Raw genomic sequence first — 16,161 nt, 5'->3', positions numbered from 1 at the left:
TTATCCAATAAAAAGCACTGTGGCTTTTTGAATAAATGGTTGACTTTATGGCTAGGAAGGGAAATACATAGGGTAAGCCTGGCATTTTGCAGTGGAAGCCAGTGAGAAAATGCTAAAACAAAAATTGACAGAAACGTGTTAAAAGAATACAGGAGCCATCTGAAAGAGCTTACAGTAGCCAAACTGGAAAAACAGAAGCAAAAAAAAAAAAAAAAAAAAAAAAAGTAGTATTGGGAAATAATACAAAGTATAAATTAAACATAAATTAAACATTCGTGAGTCTATCTGATATAAATAAATGATTGAATACATTAATGGGAGAGAAGATACAAATTCCGTGCAGAAGTTCGAATAATTTATGTAGATATGGCATCATCAAGGAGCATAATTGTGAGCTGTGTATCATGAGAGTTTAAAAGTGTGAGCTGTGCATGACTTTCTGTCAAAATGTACAGTGTGTAAAAATTTTTAAAAGCAACTTTACTGTGAAGAAATGTGACAAACACTATCTCAGCCAAGTTATCAAAGTCAGCATTATCAGTAATAATGTTGACAGTATGCTCATTTAACATTATGTAATAAAAATAACCCTTTAGTTCTGTGATTTTTCCCTCCCAAAAAAATCAAAGCCAAGGTCTTAATGATGAGAAAAACATTAGACAAATTCCAACTGGGGGTATCCTAGAAAATACCTCATCTCAAATCCGGCAAAGTCATCACAACTGAGGGAAGTCTGAGAAACTGTTAACAGATGAGAAGGCTAATGAGAAATGACAATTAAATGTGACTCTATTCTATATGTGATGTTAGAAGAGAAAAAAGACAATGGATAAATACTTCAAAAATCAAAATAAACTATGGATTTTACTGAGTGTATTAATATTTGTTCATTAATGATAACAAATACTGTAAAGTAGGAAATTAATAATAGGGGAAACTGAGTGAACAGTATATGATAAATCATTTTAATATGTTTTCAATTTTTCTGTATATCTAAAACTGTTTTAAAGAGAAAATTGATTCGAAAAGTAATTAATGATACTTGGATAATTCTAACATGTTATATCATTATTGCAAAAACTCAATAACTTTTCTATATAATCAAATTATATACATAACGTACATGTATTAAGATGCAATAAATTCAAATAAATGAAACGTTTGAAAAATAATCTCTGTGAATGATTTATTTCAAGTTATTAAACCACTTGCAAATCCTTCAAATCCTTTTATTTATGCATTTCAAGCCTGCCTACAAGTAACCTCTGTAGCTGGTAGCTGTGAATGGAATATTCTGACATTGTATTTTGAACATAGTTAAGAAGAAATCGCCCCAGGATTGTTAAAATATAAGTATAAGAGCAGTAATGCTAACTTTGGGACTCAATGAATTAAATCACTGAGCAGGAGAATAGTTATTTGGTATGTTGGTATAAACTCTTTTAGGTTGTTGAAATGACTAGTGATATAAGAAAAAGGGAACCTATGATTTAACTTCCTCCCATCCTAACCAAACTTATATTTTAATGCTAAGACACCAGTAACTAGAGCTTACTTCTATGAGCAATAAAAAAGACAACATGCCCATCCATCAGTATTTTTATACAATGCAAACGTGTGGTATGATTATTTGTTGTTATGGCAGGGAAAAAAATGAAAGACCCAGCCAAATATTGTGTCCAAGTCAACATACTCACCCATTCTTGATCCCAGGCTGGAAATGTCATCTGGCCTAGTACACATGATGGATGTATACATTTTTTGAGATGGCATGTTTTAAATATGTATTAGACATGGATACTTACAATCAACTGATTGGAGATACACAAACACAAATACACACATCCTCAGATGTCCAAAAAATATTGTTGCGGTAGAGCCAAAAGTGAGGAAATGGGTACTTTACAGTAATATCATATGAAACCAAGTGTTTATACTGAAGGAATCTGCTTTGCTTTATAAAACCCTAACTTCATTCCTGGATGATGGTAGTTAGCATACTTCCAAAAAAACTATTCCAGTTTAACTTGAATAGAGAAACCAAAGAAACAGCAAGCAGAGTATATCTTTGTCTTTAAAATATTCCATTTGTTTCTACATAATTTAGAGCAAAAATAACCAATAAATGATTATTGTAAATATATTTTATGTGTTAATCAAATTTTAGAGACTTATAGAACTAGTTCTGCTAAATAACATACTTAAGATTCCTCTTTAGTGAAGAGAAAAATTATTTTTGGAAAGGTTTTAAAAATTTAGTTTAGTGGGCATAAATAATTGTTGAATATCCTAAATTAATATTCTAACAAATACAGAAAAATAGGAAATTATTATAATGAATAAACAACTTATAATTTTAAAATGGTACGTGCAGCTGGGTGTGGTGGCCCATGCCTGTAATCCCAGCACTTTGGGAGGCCGAGGCGGTCAGATCACTTGAGGTCAGGAGTTGGAGACCAGCCTGGCCAACAGGTCAAACCTCGTCTCCACTAAAATACAAAAATTAGCTGGGTGTGGTGGTGCACACCTGTAGTCCCAGCTACTCGGGAGGCTGAGGCAGGAGGGAGAATTGCTTGAACCCGAGAGGCAGAGGTTTCAGTGAGCTGAGATCATGCCACTGCACTCCAGCTTGGGTGACAGAGTGAGATAACCTCTCAAAAAAATAAATAAAATAAAATAAAATAAAATAAAATGGTATGTGTTCTCTAAGATGTGTGGTGAAAATAAATGCCTCATTGTTCTTTTCAATTCCATTAAAAAATCAACCAACAATATTTTATTACAAAGAAAATTAACTGGCTTTTCTGGATAGATCGTGGTGAGCATCTTAAAGTAGATAAATATTTTCATGGATTATCACTAACATTATACCTTTTCCAAAACGTTATATGCTGACAAAATATGTTCGGATCAAAGGAACTGCCTTACCAGTCACATTTTCTTTTCATTTATTTTACTTTTTTTCACATGAGACAGTTCTAAATGTTTTACAAAAGTTAGTAATATACTTTTGCTTTCTCTAGTAAAGTTTTATTCATCTGTTTTCTTTTCGAATTTTCACTTATTTACTATCATAGATATGATACTAAGAAATATTCTGTGATGCAAAAGGATTCAGTCTTGAAGAGGTACTAGTTTTTCTTACTTGTTCTTTAAAAATATGAACACAAACTTCCATGTTTAGAAAAACAGTTATCATACAGAATATAATTTAGAGTGAGAATCTGGCGTTTTTATTATAAATATGTGATCTTTTTGTGTCAGTGAAATACTTATGTATTCTTTAAAATTTTTCATAACATCTTTCTGTAAAAATCTAAGTGAAAAGTACTATAAAAAGAAATAGGAGTTATAATATTGCGTCATTTGGCAGTGTGGAGCTTATACCATTTAATTTGGATCAAGAGATTTACCACTAGCCTGAGAGGTTTTGAAATTGGCTTATTCATCAGCTTTATTTTCTGTCAAATTGTAATCATTTTTTTTTTCTAATGGTAGTTCCAAAAGAGTATTGACTGTCTTAGCTATTAAGAATACAGAAAATCTCCCACTGTCTTGCTGACTGGAACATTTTTAAAGAATATGGATTCCTTGGGAGACATAGCATTTTCACACAGGACTTTATAAAATTTCTTTATGCACTCTCTGTCTTTGAGATCTTTTCAGTTTGACATTTTATAGCTGGAGGAAGACTTTGTCTATTTTTCTCATTTATGTAGTGTTACATACCGCATTTCAGGGTACGGTGGTCTTAACTAAAAAGCAACGGGGATTGATGTTTACATTTCTAAAAAAGTACCTCCTACTAATGTATCAGGAATCTACTAAATAGGGATTTTTTTTGTAAATCATAAATAAAGTCATCCATAAAATATGGGAAGCCTATGTGGAAAAGAAACCAAGGATGAAAATCATAGCTACAATTTTGATGCAGAAATGTTCTAGTTAGAATATGGTAGCTGCTGATGTGACTGTTGAAAAGGCCCTTCCCTGGTTCTGAGTCCTATACACTCACTTTTAACAGTTCCAGACCAGGCAAGGTGGCTCATGCCTATAATCCCAGCACTTTGAGTGGCCGAGGTGGGTGATCACGAGTTCAGGAGATCGAGACCATATGATATTTTACTGTCTGTTTCTGAGTTATTTCACGTAGAATAATGGCCTCCAGTGCCATCCAGGTTGCTGCAAAGGAGTCATTTTATTATTTTTTATGGCCACATAATGTATCAGTCTGTTCTCACACTGCTAGTCAGAAATATCTGAGGCTGGGTAATTTATAAAGGAAAAAGGTTTAATTTACTCACAGTTTTCCAGGGTTGGGGAGGCCTCAGGAAACTTACAATTATGGCAGAAGGGGAAGCAAACATGTCTTTTTTCACATGGTGAAGGGCCGAGCAAAAGAGGAAAAAGTCTCTTATTAAAAAAACCAAACACCACATGTTCTCACCCACAGGTGGGAATTGAACAATGAGAACACATGGACACAGGAAGGGGAACATCACACAACGGGGCCTGTTGTGGGGTGAGGGGGGGGATAGCATTAGGAGATATACGTAATGTTAAATGACGAGTTAACGGGTGCAGCACACCAACATGGCACATGTATACATATATAACAAACCTGCACATTGTGCACATGTACCCTAAAACTTAAAGTATAATTAAAAATAAACAAATAAATAAAAACCATCAGATCTTGTGAAAACTCACTTGAGAACAACATGCAGGTAACTGCCCTCAAGACTCCATTGAATTTAATTTTTTGATAATTTTTATATTACTGTGAATTGTATAATATAATAGTCAAAATTAATTGCTGCCCATATATAGCTAGTTACATCAGCAAATTTCAAAGAAAAGGTCTTTTTACCCCTGAAAATTACTTAAAAATATTTTTATTGTATTCTGACATTTTGTTGCCTTTGATATCAAGTCAGCCATTATTTGTACTTTCATTTCTTTAAAGGGAATTGAATTTTGTTTGTCTGGTTGCTTTTACGATTTCACTTCTTTGTTTAGCTTCTTATGCTTGTTCTTAGCCAAAAGACTGAGAAGTGATATTTTGCTTTTTAAGATTTGTGTGTGTGTGTGTGTGTGAGTTTGTGTATGTGTGCACACACATGTGTGCATGTGTGAATTTATTTAGGTTTTTAATCTGCGGGTTGATGCCTTTCATGAGTTTTGAAAAATTTGTGACTATTTCTCAAATATTTTTCTGCCTCATAGTATATATCCTTTGCTTCCAGGAATCCAATTTCATGCGCTTTAGATCATTTGAAATTGTCCAGCCATTCTCAAATAATGTTGCTTTTTTTCTTTTTTCATCTCTTCTATAGGTTGTATAATTTCTGTTATCCTTTTCTTCAAATGAGCTTAAACAATCCATATCTATTCCCCATTAAATTCAGTGATGAATCCTTTATTTCAGATATTGTATTTTCAGTCCTAATTCATATTTAATTATGTGATTGTTTTATAATTAGTCTAAAATATAAATCAGTTTTAACACATTTTTTAACCTTTTTCCTGTACATGTATCAAGTAAATTATGAAGATTATTTAATTTTTCTTTTATTATACTTTAAGTTTTAGGGTACATGTGCACAACATGCAGGTTAGTTACCTATGTATACATGTGCCATGTTGGTGTGCTGCACCCATTAACTCGTCATTTAACATTACGTATATCTCTTAATGTGATCCCGCCCCACTCCGTGAAGATTATTTTAAAGTTGTATCTGCCAATTCAGACATTAAGGTCATATGTGAGTTGGGTTTATCTTTTTCTTTTTTTCATTGTGAGGTATATTTAAACATTTACAAGGTTACTTATTTGCTTTTATTATTTTTTATTTTATGTCAGTTATTGTGTATTGAAGAACAGTAGAAGTCGAAATAGTTTTTATTTCTCCACCTCCTTTTTTAAAGGTTGTTGAGGTAGGAGCTGATGGCTTCATTGCAAATCTTCATTTAACTTAGGCCTGGTTTGTGTTTTCTTTTTAGATTTTTTAATGCCATCAGGTTCAACTATTTCAATGGCAAAGTTAGAGCTCTGCTTTCTCTAGAGGTTGGAGGACTCAGGAGAGCTCCCTCTCTCTACCTGTCTTCTTTACAATTCAGTTACAGTTTAGTTCCCTGTGTTTGATGCTTCTGGACAGCTCTCTGCTCTCCAGCCTAGCTCTTAGCTTTGTGTGTCTTGGAAGATTGATTCTTTTTCTTTTGCTCTCCTTCCAGTCTTTGGGCAGCATCACCATTCTCTTTTGAAGGCTCCATGGGGTCTATTTTGTAGACTGATATGCCAAGGTGATCTAGGTAATCTTTCTTTGATCTTTTCTCTGGCCACCAGACTTCATTGTGTAGCTTCCCCACGCTGTCTTGCGAGCAAATGAAAATTCTGTTATTCAGCTCCTGAGGATTCTAACCTGTCCAATCAGCCCAGGTAAGACTCTTAAGTTTAACTTATTTCCTCTTCTTAGGTTTAAATCCTCCTACTTACGTTATTTCTTTGTTTTTGTTTTTTTTCCACCTGGGCTGCTTTAAGGATTAAGGTAGCTTGGGTCCCTATTCTCCTAGGAAAAGTTTGTTTCACTCAGGAATTCAGCTCACTTAAGATTTTAATTCTTCAGCATTTAAATAGATTTCTAAACATGATTTTGTTCCTCTTTTATATAATGTATATAAGTGTATATATATATAGTATATATATATAAACATTTTTAGTTTATTCAGAGACAGAATTTCAAGAGAATAGACTATTTGGTAAGGTATATTAACATTTGAATTTGACTTGTTCATACTCACAATGTAGTATTAGAAAAAAGACTGGGCACGGTGGCTCAGCCTGTAATCCTAGCACTTTGGGAGGCTGAGGCGGGCAGATCACCTGAGGTCAGGAGTTAGAGACCATCCTGGCCAACATGGCGAAACCCCGTGTCTACTAAAAGTACATAAATTAGCTGGGCATGGTGCTGGGTGCCTATAATCCCAGCTACTCAGGAGGCTGAGGCAGGTGTATCGCTTGAACCTGGGAGGCAGAGGTTGCAGTGAGCCGAGATTGTACCACTGCACTCCAGCCTGGGAAACAGCAAGACTCCATCTCAAACAAACAAAAAAAAATCTTTCTAACTTATTTGAGCCAACCTTATTTTAATTTACAATGGAATAATTCCTTCTGTTCATGATCATTGAAAAAAATGGCACAGTAAACATGTAAGATCTGGAATATTCTGATTCTCAACCAATGAGTTTTGTGTTAAAAATCCAATGATAAATATAGCACCAAATGCAAGGTTTTCCTACTCAAAAGTTATCTAATAATTTTTATAATTGTTTTCTTATTTCATGTTTAATCTTTTGTTTTTTAACTTTTATTTTAAGTTCAGGATTATATTTGCCAGTTTGTTACATATGTAAACTTGGGTCACAGGGCTTTGTTGTACAGATTATTTCATCACCCAGGTATTAAGCTTAGTACTTTCAGGTATTAATACTTAGTACTAATACTAAGTATTAATACTAATACTTAGTACTAATACTAAGTATTAATACTAATACTAAGTATTAATACTAATACTTAGTACTAATACTAAGTATTAATACTAATACTTAGTACTAAGTATTAGTATTAATACTTAGTATTAAGTATTAGTTAGCTTTCCTGATCCTCTCCCTCCTCCTGCCTTCAACTCTCCAATAGGCCCCAGTGTGTGTCATTCTCCTCTGTGTGTCCATGTGTTTTCATCATTGAGCTCCAACTTACAAGTGAGAACATGTGGTATTTCATTTTCTGCTCCTGCGTTAGTTTGCAAAGGATAATGGCCTCCAACACTATCCATGTCCCTGCAAAGGACATGATCTTGTTATTTTTTATGGCTTCATAGTACTCGATGGTGTATACGTGCCATATTTTCTTTATCCAGTCTATCATTGAAGAACTTTCAGATTAATTCCATGTCTTCGCTATTGGGAACAGTGCTGCAATAAATCACGTGCACATATGGCATTATAATAGAATAACTTATATTCCTTTGCTTATATACCCACTAATGAGATTGCTGGGTCAAATGGCATTTCTGTTTTTAGATCCTTGAGAAAATACCTTCATTTTGTTTGTGCTGGTGTCAGAACTGCAAATAAAAATGCAAAAATGTTCATGCAGAACATCTTGAAGAATTTTAATTCATCAATCTGTTAGGAAGACATAGTATCACATTTTATATCTTCGACAGTTATATTTAACTTTGTAAAATTTAGTAGTTGTACATGTAAGTAAAAAAGAAAACTATTTGAGTCTCATCTTTATAAACATGAGAATATGAAAACTATTTAGTAGTAACAAACTGTCATAAATTATGAGTGGAAGCAGTTTCAGTATCATTCATTTCTCACTTGAGAAGACTTGATAGAATAAGTACCTGTGTCTAATCTGATATTATTTTAGTTATTAAAACATGATAAAACCTAAGAAAACATGCCTTCTTTACAAACTTATCTTCCCTGTGGAATGTAATTTATTTATTTTATAAAAAAATTATTTTTAAAAAAGTGGTAATATAACAAAAATAAATTTTAATTGTGGATTTCTTGTGTATTTAGTATGTAAACAGTAGATATTTTGTTTGATATACCTTAATGATATAGATATTAACTATCTCACAATTTTTTAAATAAATGAAAGAACCTCAAAAAGTTAAAAGCATTATATGCTCTTCTAATGAGCTACAGCAAGAAAAAGTTTATATGGTAAAATTAAAATTTAACTTAGATTTCCTGGTGCCCAATACATTAGTCTGGTCTCCATATTCAGTATTGGAGTTTATGAATATATTTACATGTACAATATATGTAATATATTGTACATGTAATGTAAACATATATAGTTTAATAAGCATTAAACTATATATATAGCTTAATAATTATATATATTATTAAACATTATAATATACAATGGTCCAATGTACAGGCAAATATGTTTTTTGATAAATCTTACTCAGATTTTATACATTTTAAATTTATCTTCTGGTCAAAATATAGATAGGCTTAATTTATAGCCATGGTGGTCTATATATCTCTTTAGAATCCCTTAAGAACACAGATTTTAAAAATCCACATTGAAGTATTATTTGCAATATGGATTTAGAATGTTTGAGGTTCTTGACGCATTTAAAATAGGTTTGTAATTCCAAATATAAATATCCTCAAACTACACCTGTAACTAAAAACAATAATAATAGTATAACATGCTTAATTTTTCCTCAGTTTTCTATTGATTCTTACATTTGAAGAATTAATAGCTATAGATTAGTTCATATTTCCAGTGACTAGATTTTTGATGTTTTAAAGAAGGCTGGTAATTTTAGAACATTCTACTGAGCATAATAAAGGAACTTGTGACTTAAGGTTACACCTTTTGCATAGAGAGTTATATGAAAACAAGTAGCAAGTCCAGGTAGACACATTGTGAATAAGGTAGATACGAAGTTATCCGTCACAGGACTGAAAGTTCACTAAAAGACCCAAACAGATAAAGGAAAACATGCAAATACAATAGGAAAATGCTATGAAAATGTTAGCACAGGACACTATGGAAACAGAATATATCTGGAATTAAAGTATGCATATGTTAAAATGTGTCACGCCAGTAATGATTATGTGTATTTGTGTATGTGCATGTGTGTACATATGTGTTAATGTAGTTTTTCACTCTGTCAGAGAAAATACAGCAAATACACATAAAGTTCTGAACTTAAAAGATTACATTACATATCAGAACTACAAAGGACTCAGAGTTTCAATACATTTGTAGCATAAAATGTGACATGCTGATGGGGAAGGCAGAAAGAAATGAGTTAGGAGAGAGAAAAAAACAATGTATTGATGGAAGCCTTTGTAAACTATGTTAAGTACTATGCTCTTTCGTTTCGTAAGGGTATTGAATATCTGTGAAATATATTGCTTGTTGAAAATTATTACTTAAGTAGAATTAAGTAATTAAGAAAGAAGAATTAAGAATTAAGAAAGAAGAATTGGTAGAAAGTGCTAAAATGCTTTAAATTTTAGGTAAACATACATGAGTTTGACTAAAATCGTGAAAATATGATATTTGTTGAATACGGGTATCTTTTAACTACAGGAAACAGAAAATTGGATGGACCAATATTGTATGATTGGTCCATACAATATAAGCTTCAAGAGGGGTGAGATTTTATTTTCTACTGTCTTTATTACTGCTCTCTGATATAGAACCATAGCACTTGATATATAGCCACACCATAAAATTTTGGATAATGTAATGAAAATGGGTGTTGCTCAAAGTTTTGTAATATTAGAATATCCAAGGTCTAGTTCCTTAGATTGAAAGGAAGTTGGTTAAGATTATAGCATTTATTAAGATTTTAAATAAAATTTAAAGGATAAAAGAAAGGATATTGTCAAATAAAGGATGTTGATATGAATATAAAATACCTTAGTGTCTTCCATAGGGTGATTATGATATGCAAGCATAATAAGCATTTAGGGATACATGAAAATAGAGATGGAGAACCGTAATCAGGGTAAATAAATGAGATTTCTCTAGAATACTCAAAGTTGAATATAAAATTTGGTTATGAGCAAAACTTCCCACTAATTCGCAATTTCTGTGTATATTACAAAAAGCACAGAAAATCCTAAAGCCACATTTTATGCAGTGGTATTTTCTCTATTTCTGCAACATCTTTTTATCTCTCTTCTTTTAAGTTCCTTCCATAATATGAGCAGTACCTTCAATTTTCAAAAGAAAAAATAGCTTTTATCTGTTCATTCATCAGTTACTTATCATTGCCAACCCGGTAAATACAGCATTTGTAGAATTTTCAAATGAATATTGTTCTCTGGCAAAGAATAGAAGTCACATTTATAATCCCTTTGTTTCAGATCCTCATGGAAAGTAGATGGTATTTAAAGTATATGGTATTTAATTTATTATTTTACAAATCTATAAAAATGCTTAAAATGCATCTCTTTAACAATAATAATGTAATATAAATTACATTGAGAATATTAAAGTCCCAGAGATTAAGACAGACTATGTTTTTGATAAAATGTGGCCATGTGAATGGGTATCATCATTAATGTGGATCATATCTTTCACTGTAAAAAATTTGTTCTCACTGGCAATTTTTCTGTAGAATCAAATCTCTGATTGTCTATGTAAAACTCTTTGGTGATAGCCAAGTTCTTCTGCCCTTCGTGTCTTTAACTGGAGTCATAAAGTATACCAGTGTTTCTAGGGCAGTCCCTGCTTGTGTCTGTCATACAATAATAATGATTAGTATTGCTCCACATTTTGCCCTAAATCTCCCAGTTTTAACTGTAAGCTTATAAAATATATTCTCATCCCATCCTGAATCTTAGGCAAATAATTTTCCTGAGATGCTCTAATGTAGAGAGACAGGGAGAGAGAGGGGGAGAGAGAGAGCGAGAGCGAGAGAGAGGGAGAGAGAGAGAGAATATAAAGAAATTAAATTCAAATAAAGGAAATTCGTAATAAAACTCAATGCTTTACTAAGATTATTGAATCAGAAATCTTGTTACATCACAAGTTTCTAGAAAAAAATTCTGAGAAGATATTCATTATAATGGAATAATCAAGGTAACACTTAATATGTAAGCAATTAAAGTAGGTCAAATAACTAGATACATGATGACAAATCTGGTATTCTTTCTACTAATCTACTGAGTAAATTTGACTGTAATTAAGACATTAAAGACTTACTATTTCTTGTTTATTTGCTTGTTTGAGACAGAGTCTTGCTCTGTCGCCCAGGCTGGAGTGCAGAGGTGTGATCTCGGCTCACTACCACCTCGCTTCCCGAGTTCAAGCGATTCTGCCACCTCTGCCTCCCAAGTATCTGGGATTACAGGCACCTGCCATCATGCCTGGCTAACGTTTGTATTTTTGTAGAGACAGGGTTTTGCCATATTGGCTAGGCTGGTCTTGAACTCCTGACCTCAAGTGATCAGTCTGCCTCGGCCTCCCAAAGTGCCTGGGATTACAGGCGTGAGCCACCACGTCTGGCCCTTACTATCTCTATTCTATGTTTATTTGTTTATTAATGTGTCTCTAAATCATTTGATCATAAGGTACTATTAGGTACCTTTTAAGAAAGAAAGTGACATCAGCAAGATGGCCAACTAGAATTACCTGTTTCTCATTCTCCCCACAGAAAGAGAGCAGAACAACAAATAAACAACTATATTTCAACTGGAGTGATGGAAGAGCACCAGGAGAGCAGTGAAATCCATGTAGAGCATGGAAGCCCAGGATAGATCCATAGAGAGGAAAGCAGCACCCTACCTCTGCCACTGTTTCCCCTGCTATGTTTGGCTTGGAGCCAAGAGGGACTTTTTTATAGAAGAAAAAAAAAATAAGCTGGAGACCCTCAATAGTTCACATTGCTGTTTAAAATGCAAACATTCATCTATAGGAGGGTTTGTCAGTCCTCACAGCCCCAGAATCCAGTTTGTACAATTAAGAGTCCAAATGACTGCATCGTCCCAGAGTAGGAACCCTCTTTGCAGTCGCCACCCTGGCAACCTAAGCTTCTTTGGCATGGTGCCCTTTACAAACCAGAGCCACAGCTGGAGTGCATTTTGCTCAGGTAGCCAGTAGTCACTGAACACCTCCATCTCTGAGGTCCCATCATCATTCCATTGTGTTCAGAGGGGTGCCTGCAACACCACTGCCCAGGCCTCCCAGAGCCTAGCCCAAAGAACAACTGAGACACTGGCCTCCGAACTCATAAGGCACCCTATCCAATAGGAAAACAGGTGAACCTGCACAGTGATGTCCAACAGCCAGCCTGGCCTCCACATGCTTGTTTCTACAACCAGTCTTATAGACGCCCCAGTGGCAACCCTGCCTCCAAAGACAGAGCGATGCATGGCAGCCTGGCTCCAATGTGCTCATGCCTGGCGTAAGAGCTATTCTGGTGGCAGCCCTGCCACCCTAAAGAGACTGCTACACAGACATGATCTCATGTCCCCAGAGCAGCAACCAACCTGGTGACCCTACCCCAGCAAAATCATGACACCTTGGCCTTATATAAAATGTTTAAAGTACTGCTATGACTGGAAACAAAAGAATAATATATATTATGAAAACACATGAAAGTATAAAACTCATCAGTATAGTTAAATTCATAATTATTCTCAGAATATCCCAGAGCTGAAATGGTGCCCTGTAACACTTTCAAACCTCTAGTATAAAAACTTAATGTCAAAATGGTCCCCCCTCAAAAAAAAATAGCTACAGTCAGTGACTGAGAAACACACTATAGATGAAAACGTAAATTAGGGCAACAAGAATATAAGTGATCTGTTTGGGAGGAAAGTCTAAAGTATTTTTTTTTGCAACCAAAATTAAGTTGTTTTCAGCTTAGTCTATTAAAACAACAAGACTTTTTGTATTAGCCACATGGTAACCACAGAGAAAATTACAGCAAATATACAAATGAGGAAAAGAAAGCAGTTTAGCACTGCAGAAAACTACTAAATCATAGAGGATATCTACAAGAGAGGAAGAAAGGAACAAATGATCTACAATCAGAAAACAATTTTTGGAATGTTAATAGTAAGTCCTTACCTACTAATATAACTTTGAAAATAAATAAATTAAATTATATAATGAAAAGATACAGTGTGGGTGAGTGAATTTTTAAAAAAAGACTTGGTTTTATACTGCCCACAAAAAACTCACCTCACTGTAAAAGACAAACATAAACTAAAAACAGAGAGATGAAAAAAGATATTCCATGCAAGTGAAAACCGAATACAAGCAGTAGCTATAGTTATTTCAGATAAAGAGGACTTTAAGTCAGAAACTGTAAAAAGGGACAAGGAAGGCTATTACATAATGATAAAAGAATCAATTCAACAAGAAGATATAACAATTAAAAAAATATATGCACACCAAACCAGAGCACCCACATATATAAAGCAAATTTTACTAGATTTAACATGAGAGTTAGACTGCCATGAGAGTTAGACTGCAAATACAGTAATAGTAGAAACTTTCAAAACCTCACTTTCAACGATGGACAGATTATCTAGACAGAAAATCGGTATAAAGGAACATAAAACTGCACCACAGACCAAATGGACCTAACAGACGTGTACAGAACATTTCATCCAATAGCTTCAGGATACACATTCTTCTTAATTGCACACAAAACATTTCCCAGGATAGGTCATATATTAGGTCATAAAACAAATCTTAACAAATTTAAGAAGATACAGATCATATCAAGTATCTTTCCAATCACAAAGTATAAAACTAAAAATCAAGAAGAAAAGCTTTGGAAACCTTAGAAATAAATGAACATTTAACAATATGCTCCTAAATAACCAATGGGTTAATGAAAAAATTAAAAATGAAATTTAAAAATTATTTGAGACAAGTGAGAATGGAAACACAGCATACTAAAACTTATGGGACACAGTAAAATCAGTTCTATGAATAGGAAAGTTCTCAGCACTAAATGCCTAGATCAAAAAGAACGATTTCCAATAAATAACTTAACCCTGCACTTCAAGAAACTAGAAAAATGAGAACAAACTAAACCCAAAATTGATAGAAGAAAGAAAAAAATCTGAAAGCAGAGATAAGCAACATAGAGACTAAAAAAAAGATCAACAAAACAAAGCATTGGTCTTTGAAAAGATAAATGAAATAGAAAAAACTTTAGCTAGACTAACATAAAAAGAGAAAAGGCTGAAATAACTAAAATTTGAGATGAAAAAAGGGATACTATTACTGATATCAAAGAGATACAGAAGATTATAAGAGATTATTATGAATGACAATATGCCAACAAATTTGAAAACAAAGAAAATTGATAAATGTCTGGACACATATAACCTACCAAGATTAAATTATAAACGAACAGAAATTTCTGATCAAATTAATGAGTACGGAAATTAAATCAGTATTCCATTATAGAAAAGTCCAGGAGCTGATGGTTTTACTACTGAATTCTACCAAACATTTAAAGATTAATATCATTTTTTTCTCAAACTATTTATTTTATATATATATATTTTATTATACTTTAAGTTCTAGGGTACATGTGCACAACGTGCAGGTTTGTTACATATGTATACATGTGCCATGTTGGTGTGCTGCACCCATTAACTCCTCATTTACATTAGGTATATTTCCTAATGCTATCCTTCCCCCCTCCCCCCACCGCACAAAACAGGCCCCGGTGTGTGATGTTCCCCTTCCTGTGTCCAAGACCTAAAACCATAAAAACCCTAGAAGAAAACCTAGGCAATACCATTCTCAAACTATTTCAAAAAAATTGAAATGAAGGAAATACTTTCAAACTCATTTTATGAAGCCAGCATTTTCCTGATGTGAAAATGAGACAAGGACATGGCCGAAACAGAAAACCACAGACCAACATCCTTGATGAACGTAGATGCAAAAATCCTCAAATTAGCAGCAAACTAAATTCAACAGCACATTAAAAAGATCATTCACTATGATCAAGTGGGATTCATTTTCATGATGTAAGGATAGGACTTGCACTTTGCACAACATACACTTTTATTTAAAAAAAACCTCTCATCAAAAGAAAGAAAAATGAAAAACATGATTTTTTCAATAGATACAGAAAATTCATTTGACAAAATCCAACATCCTTTCTTAATAAAAAATTCTAACAAAATAGGTATACAAGGTGTGTAACTCAGCACCATAAAAGCCGATATATGACAAACCCACAGCTCATAGCATACTGAAAAGCTAAAAGCATTTCTTCTAATATCAGAAACAAGACAAAGGTGTACATTTTCACCAGTCCTATTCATCATGGTACTGAAAATCTTAGCCAAAACAAGTAGGCAAATGAAAGTAATAAAATGCTTCCAAATAAAAAATGCTCAACTTTGCCAGTCATGGGGAAATGCAAGTCAAAGCCATAATGAGTTATTACATTACTCCAGTTAGAATGGCTATTATCAAAAATATAAAAGTAAACAAATATTGGTGAGGATGTGGAGAAAGGGGAATATTTACACTGTTGGTGGGATTGTAAATTAGTAAAACTATTATGGAAAGCAATATGAGGATTCTTCAAAAACTTAAAACTGCTATATCCAGCAATTCCACTACTGTAA

Source organism: Pongo abelii, chromosome 3, assembly GCF_028885655.2.
Source record: "Pongo abelii isolate AG06213 chromosome 3, NHGRI_mPonAbe1-v2.0_pri, whole genome shotgun sequence".
Lineage (NCBI taxonomy): Eukaryota > Metazoa > Chordata > Mammalia > Primates > Hominidae > Pongo > Pongo abelii.
This window is presented reverse-complemented; position numbering follows the sequence as displayed.